This window comes from Thalassophryne amazonica, chromosome 4 (assembly GCF_902500255.1).
Source record: "Thalassophryne amazonica chromosome 4, fThaAma1.1, whole genome shotgun sequence".
NCBI lineage: Eukaryota > Metazoa > Chordata > Actinopteri > Batrachoidiformes > Batrachoididae > Thalassophryne > Thalassophryne amazonica.
In genome coordinates, this window is record NC_047106.1 from 92,580,744 (window position 1) to 92,600,266 (window position 19,523).

A 19,523-nucleotide genomic window follows, 5' to 3' on the forward strand; every position below is an offset into this window, starting at 1 on the left:
TGTTTCCTATTTTTATGCAATGAATCATGCAAATCCATTGTTTGTTTGTTTTTTGGAGGGGTGGGGAGTGACAGCCGATCAGAGTAGAGTGTAGAGGTGGGCGATATTGGGAATTTTGGTATTGATCTGATACCAAGTAAATACAGGCCCAGTATCGCCAATATCGATACTGATACCGATACTTTTTCATATTCCAGCTTCATAGATCCAAAGGATCCAAAAGACCTAGAATAGAATTTCACCAATCATTGTACGTGACAACAAAATACTTTATTATCACAATCAACATTTTTGTTTAAAAAAAAAAATCACTCAACACAACTTAAAACAAAATCTCCTGAGGTAGAGGGCTGACAAACCACAATACAAGGGTGCGCTGCTCTGTGTTGTGTGACACAGCGCAACGCTGCTCTTAAAGACAGAGAGTAGACTTTGATGAATCTGCAGCAGTCAGTGCGGGAGAGAAAAAAAGCTTGAGTATTGATCTTTTTAGACGAGGATCGTTCAATATCAATACCTGCGTTGGTATCGATATTATCGATATTAGGATCGATCCGCCCACCTCTAGTAGAGTGGAACCATGAAATCACTGGCTGGTCTCTCTGGCGCTCCAGAACTGCTTCATTTCTGGTTTCTCATATATTATGTAAAAGCTATTGAGAAATAAACACCTCTAAAACTGAAAAAATGCTGTTTTTGTAAACCGATAACACCTTTGGAGTGATTTATAAGCATCTCATGGACGTTAGCATGGTGACATCACTGGCTGGTCGGGCTAGCTGCTAACTTCGCTTCATTTCTGGATAAATCTAACATCTTTCTCATATATATTGTAAAAGCTAGCGAAAAAAAAAAACACTTCCAAAACTGAAAACGCTATTTTTGTAACCTGATTACACCACTGGAGTGAATTACAAGACATCTCACAGACATTAGCATAGTGAAGTCACTGACTGGTCTGACTAGCTGCTAACTCCGCTTCATTTCTGGATAAATTCAAAATCTTTCTCATATATATATTGTAAAAGCTAGTGACAAATAATATAATAAAATATTGTTTCTGATTGATTGATTGAGTTTATTCTGCAACATCAGTATAAACATACAGAAGTGACTGTAGCAATGTTACACAGATAACACAATAAAGCATAAACACTTATTTCCATGCTGGTCCTTGTGAAATTGTCACAGGCAAAACAGAGGGACTTGATGTATAATTGTGTGTATGTATGTACACTAAAAAATTTGACCAATGTTAACTCAAAAAAATTGTGGCAACAAAGTGACACATAATATAATTGAATAGATTTTAAGTTCTGAAAATTTAATTAAAACTATTGAATATATTAACTAAACCTAACCAAAAAAATGTGAATAAAAGCAACAGCTGAAATGTGCTGGATTTAGTAATAGATTTAGTAAGCACGCCAAATGATGAGTTATATATAAAGGAAAGCTGATTCATATTTACTAAGTATCTGAGCAAAAGTAACTTAGATTTACTAAGTATCTGGGGAAACTGATTCATATTTACTGATAATCTACAACCCCAATTCCAATGAAGTTGGGACGTTGTGTAAAATGTAAATTAAAACAGAATACAATGATTTGCAAATCCTCTTCAACCTATATTCCATTGAATACACCACAAAGACAAGATATTTAATGTTCAAACTGATGAACTTTATTGTTTTTTTGCAAATATTTGCTCACTTTGAAATAGATGCCTGCACCATGTTTCAAAAAAGCTGGGACAGGGGTATGTTTCCCACTGTGTTACATCACGACGTTGCTTTGCGCCATGCGGCACTGCCGCGACGCGCGGAATTCCTCCGCACGTCTGTCTCAATGTGCCGAAAAAGTGCTGATGTCCACGTCTTTTCACAATTCCTGTGCTAGTCAGACGACGTCCTGGATAAAACACAGTGTCCAGTTTGGAAATGAATGGCACATTCCACTGTTACAGGAGTTTTTGTCATGGCAAGAGGAGCTTTGCGCGTTGCGGCGGTGCCGCATGGTGCAAAGCAATAACCTAACAGCAATAACCATTGAAAATAACTGAGAAGTCACTTGAGCTTTTTATCAGGTTCTCCTGGCAGAGCAGGCTGGACACCATTGCACGATGCAGAAAAACAGCTCTGTAGAATTAAGCCATTTATAGATAAGAATGCAAGGGTCAGTACACAGAAAGGCAGTCCAATAAGAGCAACAGTAACACAACCATCAGGCACAGGTGTGGTCCAGGTACACAGGCAGGTTGTCAAAAAACACAATGAGGCAGTCAGTGCAAGGCAAAGAACACAAGGAACAGAGCTAGAAAGAGGCACAAGGCACATTGATCAGGCGAGGAACAAAGGCAAACAGGCAGGCTTATAAAGCACCCAGGTGATAAGCAGCGAATCAAGAACAGGTGTCAGGAAACTTCCAGAACCAGGGTGTGGCCAGACTGAGGGAAACGCCCACCTCCATGAAGAACCAAGAGAAAGACAAGAAAGAACAGGACAGAGAAAAACCCAAACAGAAAGGCAGAGCAAGAGACAGACAGATAATAAAAACAAACCAAACACATGTCATACAAAGTCTAAGTCCTGACACTTTTTGCATGTTTACATAAAACAAACAGAGTTTTAGACACAATATACAAAAAAGTTTTACCTTGTGATGTTGATGCTGTTGTCAGTGTGCAGCGGTTAAATTGCAGCGTTATCTGAAAGTCTCAATGCATTTCTCAATGTTGTTGACATTTCGCAGAGCAGTGACCTCTCTGAGATTTTGTGGGATTTGAAACCTCAGTAGGGCAAATAACTTAGAGACGGTGGCACTAACAAAAAGACAGGAAGCAGAGCTGGACATGTGTAGAGGAGGAACCCAGGGTATATAGGGAGAAGGATGCTGAGGATGGAGCCACCAGGCAGGAGGAGAAGAGGGAGGCCAAAGAGGAGGTTTATGGATGTGCTGAGGGAGGACATGCAGGTGATTGGTGTGACAGAGTAAAATTCATAACTTGCACAGTTAAATGGGCATGTATTGAACCTGGATGTTATTGTTGACGGGTTTTGATTTTGTTTGCAAGATCTGACAGGATTTCTCTGACCCTTTCAGTCAATAGATCAGGGTTTTTTTTGTTGTTGTTGTTATTTGGATTTTTTTTTTTTTTTTTTTTTTGGTTATATTAGTTCTTTTTCTGGATGAACTTCCAGAGAACCTGATGGTGAGCCAACCCATATGGATCTAAAGAGTGAGAGAGAAAGAGACCCAGGCACCTGTGGATATTTCTCATACTCTGCTACACTGTATCTGTTTGTGTCTGTAATTTAGGGCTGAATATGAGTGTCTGCAAAACTGGGTGTACCACACCCAGTTTTGCAGACACTCCAAACAGTGTGGTACACCCAGTTCTGCAGACACTCATATTCAGCCCTAAGTTACATTTTCCCACCTGGAGTCCAACAGACTTATTTTTTGCTCCATGTCATGACACTGAATCTACAATTTTATTAGTATTTTATATTTTTCTTTTCTTACCTTGTACTGAACATTATTCTGCATTAATTCATTACCTGGAAGTGGAAGTCCATGGCTGCTACGACGGATATCCTCCTTACCTGAGTGTTGTTTGGAACAGAGGTGGAATGAAGTCACTGTCAAGTCATTCTCAAGTCATCAATCTGCAAGTCCCAAGTCAAATCTCAAGTCAGCTTGCAAACAATTGGTGGTCATTATGACTTGAGACTTGCTGATTCATGACTTGAGAGTGACTTGATGGTGACTTCGTCCCACCTCTGGTTTGTAATATGAACCAAGCCAAAATGTTTGTTTGGGGTTACTGTTAATTGTAAACTTGAATAGAATAAAGGTTAAAAGACTTCAGGTTATAGGAGTGCATCCAAGATGTGATTTATACACAGTAAATTTTACTGAGTAAAATTTGATCCAAGACTAAATAGAGTAAAAAACACTGTATTATAGAGTGGAATCAGCTCTACCGGTGTCGCCGACCAAACACCCCCCCCGCACTGCCTCCACTGCACATGCTTCATTTTTGAGTTCACATGCTCTATGGACAGACTGTCTTCACCCAAAGTGATCAAATGGATTAATGGGATTATTAACCATCAGATGACAAGGTATTCATTCATTCATCTTCTACTGCTTAGTCCAATTAAGGGTTGCGGGGGCTGGAGCACCCAGGGTACACCCAGTACAGGACGCCAGTCTGTCGCAGGGCCACAAACAGACAAACAAACACAGACACACCCACACACACACCTACGGACAATTTTAAAGATTCCAATCCACCTAACCCAGATGTCTTTGGATGTGGGAGGAAACCGGAGCACCCGGAGGAAACCCACACAAACACGGGGAGAACATGCAAACTCCACACAGAAAGGCCACGGGAATTGAACCCACGACCTTCTTGCTGTGAGGCAACAGTGCTAACCACTAAGCCCAGATGACAAGATAAAACCTCTTAAATCATTCTAAAGTCAGTTTTAAGTAGAAACAAGGCCGTTTTAAGCAGAAACGAGGGGTTAATCTGTGACGTTTTGAAATGATGGACGGTCGGTGAACGCAACAGCCAGCAGCTTGTGTAGCTGTGGCCTCTGCCTTTTCTGATGAAATAATGCTGAATTTATGTGGAAATGACCTTCATCCTGGTAGGTTAACATTTGTTGTCACCTCCCTTTGAGAGCTTTACAAGGTGTCACATTGCTTTCACACAAGATTAATTTAACGTGAGGTAATTTCTATAGATTTTACAGAGAGTAAAGGCACACACTGTATGGATGCATGCAGTCCATGGCACATTCCAATGTGGCAAAATATTGAGGATTTCTGGTTATAATTATTTCACCCCACCTCCACTATGAAGCCATCTATGAAGCCTGTCCCTCCCAAAGAAGTTATGCAATAAGGGATTTATCAATCAATCATAGTATGCATGATGACACTTTCATCAACACAAAACGTCAGTTCATGCAGAAACTCCACATTAGATATATCAATGACAGTTAGGGCCCCTTCACACATAATACGAATAAGTAGAAATCAGGGCGAATCATGGCAGAACAGCTTGTATGAGCACGAAAACGTCAAGCCAACGGGCAGGCGTGAACGAACCAGCTGCGACTGCTTCATGCATGGTACGGTGTCGTGCGAGCAGGAACACAGTGCGAGCAGCTGGGACATGTTGCACTACATCGCACCACGGATGTGGAGAACAATAAAATGACAAACACAGCTATATAATTAGTGAATATCATTGGGTTGATATAAATAATAAATAAAAAAGTGAACCCAATACAGAACCCTGTGGTTAAATAACCCTGGTTAATTAAAAAAAAAAAATGCCACTCATGGGATTCGAACCTGCAATTTACAAAACCTCTGATTATCAGACTGAAACTTTACCACTGCATTGCAATCACTGTCTTATTACAGGAGTGTGAAATGACTAAAATCAACAAGGACATAAACGTATTTAAAAAAAAAAGAGAAAAAAGCGCTGTGATAACTGACCAGACAGCATTTATTATGGCCTGTTTCTGCTGATACGTGACTGAACGTGGCATATTTGTCACACTGTTGGCTTGTCATATAGTCCTGCGCTGCTCACAGGACACGCGTGTCCTGTCAGACAGATGTGACATTCAGATCACCTGCTGCGTAACCACATGAACTGACGGTCCATTTCTCCAGCCCATCGCAAAAGCAATATATGTTTTTATGTATTTCCACATGAGGACAGCAAGCACACACACGCCCATATCCATCAAAACATGGTACGTGTTCTGCAGCTGTACGTCCAGGACCAGAGATGTTTCAACAGCTGTTGACAGCCTGTCATGCCCCCTGTCCATTCAGCACACAGACCAAAGTGTCCTCTGTGATTAGATGAGAGGGGCCTCACCTGCGGGGCACACGAACCACCATATGCCATGTGTTGGGTGGAGCGGGGGGGGGGGGGGGCACGCAAAGCACATGCACGTGTTGTGGGGGGAGCCGACACTGTGGCACACCACATGCGTACTTGGCAACTTCACAGTCGTGGGGGCACTTAGACAAATTTCACCGCCAGCTTGGAAGTGATTGTCTGCTGACTGTTTTCATGCTAACAGCGCAAATGGCCACACATTTTCTAAGTGCCAAGGGAACGTTGTAGATGTTCGTGTGTGTCACCCAGAAGTTGGCCGACACCTGCCGTGTGAGGCATCGAAAGGGCTCTCACAGGGCACACTCTGTCTTTCAACTGCTGGTGTGCGCAAATAGTTGTAGCAACAGGTGTACAAGGTATTGGAGGCAGCTACGATTTTACACGTATTGCATACGATTCCTGCTTCATGCGCAATTCATGTGCAATTTGACCACATTTGTACTATGTGTGAAGAGGCCCTTATCAAAACAAGTTCATTTTTGTGAGAAAAATAGGAGGAATTTCATTTACATGTGAATGCAAGCAGCATGAAACATTTACAAGGCTGTTTTGATTCCTCACTTTCTAGAACAACATGAAATTAATCCATGTGCTGTGGATGTCCACACAGCAGTAACACTCTTTATTTACTGACCAAGTAAGTGACAAAACAAAATTCATTTGTTCTCGCTGCTGTAATTAATATATCTAAATTAATGTTATTTTGCCATTTGTTTTATGTATATATAGATCTGGTGTAGATTTAATCAGCTTTTTTATTGAGTTTTCACAATCTCCATTTATTTAAACCAAGATTGACATTTGTAGAGCTTTCACAAACTCTGCCTTACATCTACATTTATTTTTTCATGTTATATCTTTAATCACCTGCAAAATCTCTTCATTTTCTTTGCATTTTGTTCACAAAGTTTTTATATTCCTCAAACCTATTATACGTAAATAATGATCCATCTACAGTGGGCTTTCGGGACAAAACAAAGGGAATGAATAACTCCAGGCAAATGATCATTATTTAATTGGTCTACCAATGACAGAAACTGTACAAGTGAATTAATCTTAATTTGAGAGTGGATTGGTTCATGGACACCATTTTCCATATGACATTACTTTTTAGTTTTGTGTTTTTCATTGACAGCAACTTGTGGTACAGACACATTGCTGATTTTCATGTTTGAGTTCATACCAACTCTCTGCTTGCCAATAAAAGAAACTGTGTACTGGCAAATCCACTGCCCAGCTCTGGGCAAAATTATGGACTGGAAAATTCTGGAAATTCATGACCTAAATAGGAAGGCCATCTGGTACTGAAGCCTTGAAGTAAGATGTAGGCTGTGTCAAAGTTTTGTGTACCTAACTCAAGTAATACAGCATCAAGTAAGGTCTGGGAGCATGCATTGGTACCATGCTTCACAGTTTCCACGACACCACAGAAACACCTTGGGTCCTTGTTGCAACTATCTGCTGCAGAAAGATCAAGCGTGGGCAACCCCTTGGCTCTGTCCGCTGCTGGGGTCTTCAACACACAGGCACCAAATGGACAAGGGGTGGAACACAACAGTTCCTCTTCCTCAAGGGACAGAACCAGATGGCCAACAACACAAATGAAACACAGAAGCGAGACACCAGGGTGAAAAGGATGAGCAGCCGAGAGGTCGAAGGACAGCAGTCAGAGGGAAGGACCAGGACCAGACGAGGAACAGGAGGCTACAGCAGGGAACATACATGGAGAGATAAATGAACAGCAGCTCTGCGACAAATCAGGAGGATGGTGTAAAGGCCAGAGCAGTCAGACGGCCTTGATGTTGAGGGCACTGACGTCATCATGAGGACAGCTGAACAGTCCCTCAGGAGCTGAGATATTGACAGGGAGGTCACTGTCTTGCGCCAGTGAGGTTTATCCACCAAGGAGCCAACCAGCTGATGGGTATTGATGGCTGGGTTTTCACTCTAGACCTGGAAAAAAACCTGGACTCATCACCTCCCCAGGAACAGGGTCTGAAGTGATGTGCCTGTCTTCAGCCAGCTCAGGAACCAGGATGGGAGACACTTTGTCCAAGGTAGTAGAAGGAAAAACCTGTGGTGCTGGCTGGAGGCCTGCGGCTTCTTTCTGAGCTGGATCAAGGGCTGTGGCTTCCTCCTGAGCTGGCTTACGACCTGTCTTAAGTGGTTTAGGCTTTCGATTCCTCTTCTTGTTGGTACCACCCTTGCCAGTGGTTGTGACTGGCAAGGAGTGTGGTGGATGCAGAGGTACAGAGGGCACAGATAGCTGCTGGGGAATGTGTAATAGCAGTGGCTGCTGGCGTGACAGTTGAGTGAAGGCTGCTGCTGATTTCTCTGGAGGGGCTTTGGTGGAGGGCAACTGAGGAATAGCAGCCTGTTATACTGCGAGAGTTCATTGAATGGTCAGACTGAACAGAGGGGTTATCTATGGGTGTAGGCTGTGTGCATGATTGAACTGTGGGAGTGACAAGGGTGTTGGAGTAGAGGACTGGAGTGTTTGATTCTGGCTCGTATAAAAACTCTACTGGGTTCTCGATATAAGGAGGAACGTTGTTCTGTGTGAACAGCGACTTGATATTACTGACATCTCGGGAATTCAAATCTATGTAGGGTTCAGCCTGTTTAATGTTGTCCAATGCAATAAATGTTTTCCTTGTTCTTACTGCCCTTACTGTCTGTGAGATTTAAGTAGAAGTCTCTTATCTTTAAAAAAAACTTTGCTGTGTTTTGGAGGTCAAGTGCATCAGGCTCTGACAGACTAACTCAGCATCAGATTTGAAACCCTTATCTGAATCAGGCCAGTCATAATTGATTTCTTGATGTAGAAGCTATGATGGTAAATGTTTCTCGGGTTGCCGCAGCCAATCTGGAAGCCTCCCTTCATTAAACAATGTGTCTAAAGCTTCCATCTTTGGAAACCAGTCATAGATCCATGTATTTGCTTCCACCTAGTCCAATGCATAATTCAAAAACTTACTTTTTTTTTTTTCCAGAGTGTAACAGGAGTGGTAATAATTACAAAATCAACTAATTTGGGAAAGGAGTGCCTTAATGGTTTTATCATCTGGGTTCTGCAGGGTTCATGACTGACTGGATTATTCTGTTATGATTCCTCTTAAATGAACCCAAAATGCAGACAAGACAGCCACACAATGGATTAAAGAAAAAGTGCTTTATTTACCAGAAGGTTGTTGGAATAGTTCAGGAATGAGACACAGTTCAAAACAGTCATGTGAAAAGGAGGCGTGTCGGTCTGTGGTGTGAGTGATGGGAGGAATAACAACAATGGGAGCAAGGATCATAACAATGGGCAACATCACAAAATGAGATGAGGAGATGTGAGGAAATAATCCAGTAATCAAACCAAAACAGTGAGCAACTTGAAGAGCTACACTGAGATGAGTAGACGAGTGACAGGTGCGTATTTGAATGTTGAACAGCTGTGAGAGTGAACAGGGAACATGGGCACACCTACAAACACAGATTAGACACAACAACAAACAAACTGCAGGCACTAAACTACAAAGAAACCTAACAACAACACAAAACTGTTAATTACATACTAAAGGAGAACTAAAAAAACTAGCTAAAGCATAAAACAGACATAAAGTGACCAAAAAGGCAACACAATTGTTATGTGTCGGACGCGGTCGGAGCACCAACCCAGCGTTTGACAGGACCCAGCATAAAATAAGCAGAGCACGGTTCAAAAGATAACAGAATTTAATAATCATAGTGAGTTTAGTGATAAACAACCAAAAATGTCCGTGGTCTGGTGAGGTGAAAACACGGCGCGCTCTCAGCAGCGCAAACGGTCCAGAGCCACAGCAGTTCAGACCCAGGGACCCCGCCGACACCCCCCAGGTGGCCGCGACAAACCGAGTCTGTGAAGAAAGAAAACATGAGGCGAGTCCAACACTCTCCACCCAGAGAGACACAGCTCAAAGGTGCACACAATCAGCAAACACTTCCTGGCTTAAATATATATCAGCTTCTCACCCTGCAGGCACGGAACAACTCAGTTCAAATTTCCACTGCAGCAGAAGCTGATTAGACAATTAGCATAACGTGACAGCTCAATAACACAAGGTGTGAGGGACACCAAATCCACTGTCATTACTTCATAAAAGTCACCAAGACCAAATTACCTCAGGAAGTGTGCTGAAGAGCATGAGACCTCACCCAATCCTCCTTCACAGACTGTGGCATCAAACCTGGAGCGGTCTCTGCATCCGTAATGGTGAGATTGTTCTCCTGATGCCGATCTCACATGTCTGCTCATGAGGTCGAGTCTCTGGCAATCACACACTGTGCATTCAAGGTTTAAGTGCAGCAATCTCTGATCAAGACAGAATACACCACAGCTGTGAGCCCTGATGACCTGCACGTGAAAACAAGCCTCAGGTGTTCAGGGTGAGGTCCTAATACTCAGCCACTCAGTCCTGAATGCATACCACCTGGTGGGAGAAACAGAAAAACAAAAACCAAGCCAGCCAAACACCCCAGCACACAACAACAATCAGACAAACAGACAGGAAGCCAGACAGGGACAAGGGATGTAACACAACACCTATGTGTTGAATCGTGCATATATATGTAAATGCACCCCACAGCTAAAATGTCAAAGCTGATGCTCCCTTGCAATGCGGGTGATATTCCACATCTGAGACTCCCTTAGTAACAGTAGTGGGATGTCAAAGTTAAAATACCAGAACATTTGTTCACTTCAGCATAAAAACACTAAATCTGGCACACAAGTAAGAAAACATCCTTGGAAAATATCTAGATATTGGGCCACTGCATTTTTATCTCTGGTAACCTTGACAGCCATTTTACAAAATGGGCATTTGCAATCACTTGTTGTCATTGTTTTATTACGTCCGCCAAGGACGTAATAAAGTCAGCAGCATTTATTTGTCTGTCTGCTGTCTGTTAGCAAGATTACGTCAAAATTACTGCACAGAGTTTGACAAAATTTTCAACATAGATACATGTTAGGCCATGGAAGACTCCATTAAATTTTGAAGGCAGTCCGGATCCAGATCTGGACTGTGGATCAAGATTTCACTTTAAATATGCTTTGAAGGGTTACATCAAAACAACTTAACGGATTCTCACCAAATTTGCACCACAGATTGATATTAGGGCATGGAAGACTCCACTGAATGTTGGAGGTGATCTAGATCCAGATCCAGATTCTGGATCAAGATTTCACTTTATATAGGCTTTGAAGGGTTACATTAAAACAACTTAAAGGATTCTCACCAAATTTGCACCACAGATAGATATTATGGCAAGGAAGACATCACTGAATGTTGGAGGTGGCCGAGATCCGCATCCAGATTCTGGATCAAGATTTTACTTTATATAGGCTTTGAAGGGTTACATTAAAACAACTTAAAGGATTCTCACCAAATTTGCACCACAGATAGATATTATGGCATGGAAGACATCACTGAATGTTGGAGGTGACCGAGATCCGCATCCAGATTCTGGATCAAGATTTTACTTTATATAGGCTTTGAAGGGTTACATTAAAACAACTTAACGGATTCTCACCAAATTTTCACCACAGATAGATATTAGTGCATGGAAGACTCCACTGAATTTTGGAGGTGATCCGGATCCAGTTTGGTGGATCTCTGATTGCTCTTATTTCATTTGTGCTTGGGGGTAAGCACCTAACAATCATTTAAACTGTTTAACATGTAATATGTCCATTTTGCATTTGACCTTTTTAAAATAATTGCATGCGTAAGACCCTCATGTTAGATGTTTAGCTGTGAATATTGTAAGTATATGGAAATATTCTTCAAAAAACATTAATCTCCATTGCCATGACTACAGCACTGTTCATGAAAATGAAATCACTATCTTATAGTAAGTACTTCAAAGCAGACAGTGCAATCTTAAACTTATTCAGCCAGGATCATAAGCAGGCTTGTGAGCTGTCCTGCATCCTGTGTCTTTAACTTCTCATGCACTTACATGCTGACCAGTGTTATGTTGCAAATGCATATTTTGTTATACATAGAGCTTGTTCACTGTCTGTGACTCAGCTATATATTGGGACTGTGCTATACTGTACATCCTGTTGCTGGAACAGATATGATGCAGTATGTGCGCAACTCAGCTGTAGGCTGTGTGATAATGGATTGTATATCCAGAAAGACGAAGGACGAGGTAGTGACAATGGCTAAACAGTTCCATGTACAAGGCATAGAATGCCCAGTGCCCTCAGCATCTCCAAACTAAAACAGTTACAAAGACAAACTGGGCACTCTTTTTGATATGCAAAGAGGAAACATAGAACCCATTGACAGATCCATTCTAATCCAAAAGGAAGGATGTCAGAAATGTCTATGCATCCTTATCTGATAATCTGCATGGGTTGAGTGAATTGAGGCAGCTGCTGAGAACGTTGTCACTCGACAAACTAGATGAAGGGGAAAGAGTTTAAGCTACTTGCCTTATTAACACAGCTGTGTGGCACCAGTCAAGCAGGCTGCACTTCAACAGGACCAAGGTTGAGATAGCTGAGAAAATAAGTCTGAAATTTGACTCTTCAAAGATGTTCCTGGAGCATATCACTGGGAAAAAAAAAAAAAAATCTTTCTCCTAGAACTGGAAAGACTTCTTGATTTGTGGCAACAAGCTGAATTCAGTGATGCTGTGTTATTTGACCACGACTGTAAAGCTGTTTGTAATGCTCAATGTGACAGAATTGTTCATAAAATTTAGTGATTGATTAATTAAAGAAAAAAAAGTTGTAGGAATTTTTTTGTTCATTAAATTTAAGGTTGCTTATAGTGATGTTGCTGCAAATGCAGTAATTGCCCATGGAATTATTCGTTGTCTTTACCAATCATGTGTTGTGGATGCAATGTGCCTTTGACTAAGGAGTGGCTTCCCTTTAGCCAGTCTACCATACAGGCCTGATTGGTGTAGAGATGGTTGTCCTTCTGGAAGGTTCTCCTCTCTCCACAGCAGAATGCTGGAGCTCTGACAAAGTGACCATCAGGTTCTTGGTCACTTCCCTGACTAAGGCCCTTCTCCCCCGATCGCTCAGTTTAGATGGGTGGCCAGCTCTAGGAAGAGTCCTGGTGGAGCCGAACTTCTTCCGTTTATGGATGATAGAGGCCACTGTGGTCATTGGGACCTTCAATGCGGCAGAAATATTTCTGTACCCTTCCCCAGATTTGTGACTTGAGACAATCCTGTCTCAGAGGTCTGCAGACAATTCCTTTGACTTGATGCTTGGTTTCTGCTCTGACATACACTGTCAACTGTGGGACCTTATATGTAGATAGGTGTGTGTCTTTCCAAATCATGTCCAATCAACTGAATTTACCCCAGGTGGACTCCAATTAAGCTGTACAAACATCTCAAGGATCATCAGTGGAAACAGGATGCACCTGAGCTCAATTTTGAGTTTCATGGAAAAGGAGGTGAATACTTATGTACAAAGTAAATTTTGCAGAGTAAAGTATACTCTGCCAGGATAACATTTGGTCCCAGACCAAATAGAGTAAAATACACTCTGTTATGGAGTGAAGTCAGCTCTACCTTCTTGTTAAATCACATTTTCAAATCCAGTAAGTCATTTGCAGCATGATAGAGTTGATCTTACCCACTGATAGAACTGATTTAGCACTGTGATAGAGCATATTTAAGTATATTTTGCAAGAGAAGAGTTTAAAACAGTGTGCAAAGCAGCATGAGTGACAGTGCAAGACAATGTTCACCACAAAGTGCAGAACAGCAGCGTGTGCAACACAATGTTCACCACAAACTGCAGAACAGCAGCGTGTGAAAGACAATGTGCCCGCATGAAAGTGCACAAGACAGCATGAAAATCAACTGATGTCCTAGTCAAAGTAAAGTTTTTAACTTACCCTAAAAAGTGATGCAGGTGACAGGGCTCAGGAGTTTCATTCATTCAGGAATTTGCTGTGAGGTCCATCTCAAAGTCCAGCTGAAACAGCTTCACTTTACAAGCATGACTCATGCACGGAGCTCAGTGAACAATCATCGCACACACCAGCAGAGGCACCAGGTGTTAATCCAGGTGTCACAGCAGTCCCAGCATACAATGCCTTTTTTACCTGCTGATTTCACAGGGAAATGCAACATGTCACCTCAGATCTAGTGCTACAGTTACTTTGAAAAGTTACTTTATTAGTTACTTTTTAGTTACTTTATACAGTTACTTCACTAGCAACTTTATGTAGTTACTTTACTAAGAGTTGCCGACAACTTGAAATTAATAAGTAATGTAAATAATAAGGTAACTTAATCTAACTAGATTACTCAAGAATGAGTAATCAGCAAAGTTCCTAATCAGCAAAATAACTAATAGTTACTTTTCTGAGTACTCAATCTTAAAAATAATGAAGTTAAATTACTAGTTACTTTTTTAGTTACATTCAGTAGCTGCTAACAAGTTGTCTGCAGCTAATAATGAAGTAACTGTAAAATGTAAATGTTTAAAGTAACTAATAAAGTAACTTTTCAAAGTTACTGTGGCAACACTGCTCAGGTCAGACGAGGTCATGTCAAGGAAGATATGGTGTATGGCACAATTTCTGCTCTCCTAGGAAATAAGTGTTCATACTATAAGCTTTATTTTTCCAAGTAAACAATTTTCTCAATAATTTCTGTATCTGAAATATGCTAAATGATAAAAAGAAAATAATCAGCCTGGGAAAAATAATCTTTTACATTGTAACAACGTTAAAAATTTCATCCTTATCAAGTCCTTCTCTGTGAAGTCTCAGCTCTGATGATATTTCTGCTCTGATTATGTGATATATCATCCATTTATGGATTAAAATATGTTCCTGTCATTGTAAATTTCATCAATCAATACTATTAAAACTGACCCAAAGACGGGCAGTTGTGTGGTCCCACAAGAAACAAACATGGCTCCAACATGGGGTTTATGGTGTGTTCAGAGGGAATCTAAAATTTCTGCTTTATAGAAAAAAACATTTACGTTGTCGAAACTGAAAGCACAGGGGTACAGTTTCATTTTTATTCAGCAAAATCTCTTCCAAAGTGTATTTGAGAAGAGGTCTGCAGTGAAGAAACTACACATGAAGAGTTAAATCCAGATCAGACACTGAGATTGTCAAGGGTGGTGGCAGGCTGCTGAAGATGGAGGGTGAGCGGAGATGGTACAATTCTGACTAGCACTGCACTGCAAGGTTTATTTGATGGTTATTCATCCAGATCAACCTGACATCAGACATCAAGACTGTCAAACAAGGTGAAACAGTGTGCTTCTCTCACAGTTGACTGCTAATGTGAGTTCAGTAAGGAAAGGAAATCACAATTAGTTTTGTGTGTGTACCTTTTTTTTGACAGCAGGAGCAGATGTATGAACAGATGAAGAAATCAGACAGTTTCAGTATATAAAACAGCACTTTATTGTTGCTGAAGTTTACTTGGAACATGATACAGACATATAATGTAACTAATACTTGTGCTGATACTGAATGATAAATTGTGAAATTAGATTTGTTATTAATATGTCATGTAGGTATATTTGTGTTACATCAAACACACCTCAGAAGCACAATCTAATATATAAAGCTGACCATGTGTGTTCGCTATGCACAGTCACAGTAATTAATTCAACACCAAACTTGCTATGGTGACTGGCGGCACCAAGGGGGAGGTCACTGTGGCCCTTAGGTTGAAAGCATATGTGCATGAACACACACGGTCAGCCTTATATATTAAAATCACACCCCCCCCCCACTGGAGCCCTTATTTTCGCAGTTCACGTGGTACTCAGGTCAGGTATCAAGCAGCATACATTACTGATTACGTAGTAGCAGCTGGCTAGGATGCACTTTAAATTCAATCCGAATGGGCCAGCGCATATTGTGTGTGAGTTACTGTGCGCATTTTTCAATTAAAATTTACCTGCTGTATATGGCATGCCAGAGCACTGCAGTGATATGACATGCTATCATCTTTTTATCATCATTCACTTGAGTCTCATGAATGTCACAAATTGCTCTATGTAAATTAATGATGACAACATACACATAATGAAATGCAACTTACTACACCTTAACTAAAGTCACATGAAATACACAAGGGCGCAATTTAGAACTAGAAATTGGGGGGGACAAAGTGAGAAGCCCGAAGCCCATAGGCCAGGGGTCTGGGGGCCCCCAGAAGCCAACGGTTTCTAGACAAGCTCAGATGCATTCTGAGCATCCAGAACAGTAATTATAATGTTTTGAGAAGACCATAAAGTGGACACCATTTGACTTATGCAATTTGAAACTGTGGATATAAGTACTTTATTCTGAGAATAGCCAGCATTGATTTTATTAACATCCTGGTGTAAATAAGGTATCACCACATGTGTAGAACTCAAAAAGAATGATAGGTTGCGTTTTCATAAAAAAAAAAACAAAAAAAAAAACAACTGCAATGTGGTAAAATGTATTCATAAATATGAAAGAACAGGCTCTTAATAATTATTAACTATTGCATACTGTATTTTTTTTTCTCAAGATTTGTTTTTGCATAAGTTTGAAAAAACAACAGATCATAAGTTTAGGATAAATTACTTATGAATTTAATTTTAAAGTGGCACTAATGACAACACTCATACTGAACATAATTTTGCTTGCATAGACTGGAGATGAAGCAATAATTGAAGATGGGCTTTCTGAGGTCCTAGATAGCTTTTCTGATTTCCTTTTCTAACTTTCAGAATTTAGTAAATTAGCATATGGTCTATTGATACTTATGTGCAGACACTAGTCCCTAGAGGCAACTATTTTTGGTTTCAAATCTGGGCAAATGCAGTCCCAGAAAATTCAGAATGTGACAAACAAGAAACAGGTGTTGTAAACAAGTCAATGCTGATAAAAATACAAACTTGTAGAAACAAAGATACTATTCTGACATGGTTTGCACATAAGACTGGCATAGCATGTTTCAAGTACACACATACAGTGAGGAAAATAAGTATTTGAACACCCTGCGATTTTGTAAGTTCTACCACTTAGAAATCATGGAGGGGTCTGAAATTTTCATCTCAGGTGCATGTCCACTGTGAGAGACAATCTAAAAAAAAAATAAAAAAAAAATCCGGAAATCACAATATATGATTTTTTTTTTAAATAATTTATTTGTATGTTACTGCTGCAAATAAGGATTTGAACACCTGCCAATCAGCAAGAATTCTGGCTCAGACAGACCTGTTAATTTTTCTTTAAGAAGTCCTCTTATTCTGCACTCTTTACCTGTATTAATTGCACCTGTTTGAACTTGTTACCTGTATAAAAGACACCTGTTCACACACTAAGTCAATCACACTCCAACCTGTGCACCATAGTCAAGACCAAAGAGCTGTCTAACTAAGGAGGGGCTCTGTAAGAAGCATTTCAAGGTCCTTGAGTGGCCTGGCCAGTCTCCAGACCTGAACTCAATAGAAAATCTTTGGAGGGAGCTGAAACTCCAAACCTGAAAGATTTAGAGAAGATCTGTATGGAGGAGTGGACCAAAATCCCTGCTGCAGTGTGTGCAAACTTGGTGAAAAACTACAGGAAACGTTTGACCTCTGTAATTGCAAACAAAGGCTACTGTACCAAATATTAACATTGACTTTCACAGGTGTTCAAATACTTATTTGCAGCAGTAACATACAAATAAATTATTTAAAAAATCATACATTGTGATTTCCGGATTTTTTTTTTTTTTTTTTTTTAGATTATGTCTCTCACAGTGGACATGCAGCTAAGATGAAAATTTCAGACCCCTCCATGATTTCTAAGTGGGAGAACTTGCAAAATCGCAGGGTGTTCAAATACTTATTTTCCTCACTGTATATGTCAGAAGGTGGGGAGGACATACCATATTCTGTCATCAGTGGACATGTGTTGTGGTTTGTTTATTACCCAGAGCACAAACGTGTCGAGGCGGTTGTGCAGGTGAGAGATTGTAGCTGCTCTGGTTAGCTGTGTAGGCTCTAACACTTACCGACACAATGTCTCCCATTTGCCTCATCTTCCCTTCTCCACTGGAAACCAAAACTGCACTTTCTGCGACTGCTTCGGTGATTGCTGCTGAAAACAAAACACTACACCATTTTTCCATGTGAAGTTATGCTGTGTATATATTGCATAATAGGAATGGCTGTCCCCATAAGTGGTCAAATCCCGCGATATCATGCAGGGTTCAAACAAGACTGCGGTGCCCTATCACCTGTGCATAGAAGGGGTAACTCAGCTAGTAAGAGATACAGTGACTGTACTAAGAGAAAGAGAGACGGAGAGAGAGAGAGAGCAAAAAAAAATAATTTAATGCGTAGGTGTCAAAGTGATTCCAGAGAGGGCCAAGAAGATCCAGGTTTTCTTTGTAATCACCAGCTGCAGCAGGTGATTTCACTGATTAACATCACTTAGCAGATGGATGAGTTCCTCAATAAAATCACCTGGTGGAGTTGGTGATTACAAAGAAAACCTGCGACCTCTCAGGCATATCGACAAACAAGTCCCTGACAGCTGTGTTTAATCAAAGTTTCTTCTGCTAAAAAAAGTGTAAACAACGGCCGCCAGGCGCGCAAGCCGATATGGTCTACACGTAGTGACGTATTTCAGGCTTGGTGCTCAGCGGGAAACTGGTCACGGGGTGTGCACATTTTTCAGTGGCGGGATGTTCAAATGTTATATATAACGGGAGAACTGTGTCCATTTTCCCAAAACGCTTAGGTTGACCAAATTATATAACCTTTGTTACATGTAATAAGACTATGTTGTCTTTAAGTTTCATATCCACTTTAATGTGTTAGTGTGATCCCGAATTGCACCTTTTCTTTTGACTAAGATGTTTAGCTTTATTACTGTGATGACTGACACTGATATCAAATGATAATGGTAATTGATTATTCAGTTAACATTATCATTTGATAATGATGTACAAAGTACATCACAATACAAGAAAAGAATTTTAATGTCCAGAATCAATAGGATTCTTACTCAACTGTTTTAAGACAAAATTAAAACAATGTAGTCAAATGTTCATCAGCAGATGGCAGATCATAAGAAATTTCCTCAGTGGTTTGTCTACTTGAGCACTGATGAATATGTACTTCCAGGAGTGACAGAACAAGAATTGAAGATACAGTGCATCTAGCAAGTATTCACAGTACTTCACTTAATACACATTTTGTTGTGTTACAGCCTTACACCAACATGGGTGAAATTATTTTTTCCTCAAAATTCACACACAAGATACCCCATAACGACGTCCTGGATCAATAGAGCCTGAAATGTGGAGGTTTTCAGCTTGAAACAGGCTGACGACGGCGCCTGGGACCGCTAAGCGATGTCCCGCTGTGTGGGAAGTCCTTAAAGCGACAGTATCACCTCAAAATCTCTCATCAGCCGTTAAAATTTTCACCGAAAACCAGCTTAATTTTTCGAACCGTGTCCACTTCGATGTGTCTCACAGGTTTAGAAAAAATTTTGATCAAACAAAGCGCCAGTCTCTCAGCAACTTCTCAGACAAAGGAATTCCGACGAGGGGCTGGACGACTCCTCCCACAAGGAGTGCTCAC